Source organism: Penaeus vannamei, chromosome 28 (assembly GCF_042767895.1).
Source record: "Penaeus vannamei isolate JL-2024 chromosome 28, ASM4276789v1, whole genome shotgun sequence".
Taxonomy (NCBI): domain Eukaryota; kingdom Metazoa; phylum Arthropoda; class Malacostraca; order Decapoda; family Penaeidae; genus Penaeus; species Penaeus vannamei.
The window spans coordinates 29,323,821-29,326,320 of record NC_091576.1 but is presented as its reverse complement, the minus strand read 5'-3'; positions in this window follow the sequence as shown (position 1 = coordinate 29,326,320).

Here is a 2,500-nt window from a genome sequence, read left to right as displayed (position 1 = left end):
TTTTTATTACTTTTAATTTTTTATTATTAGCAATATTGATAATATTGTCTTCAGAACAATATTATAGATTATCTATATTATCTTCATCATTATCATTGTCACATTTATTAACATAGTGGTTGTTGTTATTGTTGTTGTTATTATGATAGTTATTGTTATTAGTATGATTGTTATTGTTATTATTATCATTATTTTCATTATTGTCATTATTATTATTATCATTATTATTATTATCATAAGTATTATTATCATTATTATTATCATCATCATAATTATCATTATAATTATTATTGTAATTATTATTATCATTATGATTACCATTACCATTATTGTTGATATTAATATCAATAGCATTATTAGCATTATTATTATCAATATTATCACTCGTACTATTTCTGTTATTATCATTATTATTATTATTATTATTATTATTATTATTATTATTATTATTATTATTATTATTATTATTATTATTATTATTATTATTATTATTTCTTCTTCTTCTTCTTCTTCTTCTTCTTCTTCTTCTTCTTCTTCTTCTTCTTCTTCTTCTTCTTCTTCTTCTTCTTCTTCTTCTTCTTCTTCTTCTTCTTCTTCTTCTTCTTCTTCTTCTTCTTCTTCTTCTTCTTCTTCTTCTTATTATTATTATTATTATTATTATTATTATTATTATTATTATTATTATTATTATTATTATTATTATTATTATTATTATTATTATTATCATTATTATTATTATTATTTTTATTATTATTATTATTATGCTCATAATTAATTTTGTTAGTGTTATTGTGGTTGTCGTTGTGGTAATACTGAATATTACTATAATATCTCCATTTTGCAATTCTGGATATTATTTAGGAATCTAGTACCAGAGGCAATTTTTTGGCAATATCTCATTTTGACGTCGTAAAAGGTCAAAATCAGTGATAGTCATTAATTGATGATAGCAAAAAAATGCGAAATGTTTGCCAAAGGTCAAGACCTTGACTGGAATGTGTTTTAGTAGACCTCAAAGTGTATATTAGTTTTAGAAATAGGAGTAAAAGAGTAGAATATAATAAATAGTGTATTTTTTAATGTATGTTTGTGTACTAATGCTTGGATGTACAGTATGTAGTTTCACTTTTTTGATTTCAGGAAGCCAAACATGTAGCAATACTATAAAATATGTTGTAGACTATAAGGTACCTTTAGGGTTTAAAAACAAAAAATGATATTTTTTGCATCCTATATTTTTGTGCGTTCCTTGAGCGATTTGGTAAGAAAGTAAATAGACTGCATCAAGACGAACAGTTAGCTAATGGAAAATGTTCTCTGACAAAAAAAAAAAAAAAAAAAAAAAAAAAAAAAAAAAAAAAAATATATATATATATATATATATATATATATATATATATATATATATATATATATATATATATATATAGAAAAAAAAATGAAGCCAGGCAAGACTGTTATATATTATGATTACATACCATGAATTCTTTATATTTTATATCTTATATCATTAGGAGTGATAAAGGTATTGAAGATACCTACACACACACAGACACACATACACACTCGCATGCACACACACACACACACACACACACGCATACACACACATGCATACACACACACACAAACACACACACATAAACACACGCATACACACACGCATACACACACGCATACACATGCACACACACACATGCACACACACACATGCACACACACACATGCACACACACACATGCACACACACACATGCACACACACACATGCACACACACACATGCACACACACACATGCACACACACACATGCACACACACACATGCACACACACACACACACACACACACACACACACACACACACACACACACACACACACACACACACACACACACACACACACACACACACACACACACACCTACACACACACCTACACACACACCTACACACACACCTACACACACACCTACACACACACCTACACACACACACACACACACACACACACACACACACACACACACACACACACACACACACACACACACACACACACACACACACACACACACACACACACACACACACACACACGGCCTGGCGGGCGGGCAGGCGGTCAGTCAGTCACATAGACAAATAAGCAGATACATAGATTGACAAATGAGATAGCAGATACAGACAGATAGAGACAACACACATGCACAAAGTTCTACAAATGTATACATCGTCATCTTCCTTTTCACATAGTGTTATAGACATGCCGCATACTGCACACAGTGATGTAAGTATAGGTATGGCATTGACAAGACAAGCACACACGTGGAAGCATAAGAATATAATATATGTCATAAAACCATGACTGTGCTTTTTTCCTATATCATGTGTATGTAAGATTATATTGCAGATCTTGCAGTGTCATAGATAAACCAAAGCTTAAAGTAATAATGGTAATATGGTAGCCTCAGGAAAGCTTTAAAAAGAAATGTTTATACAA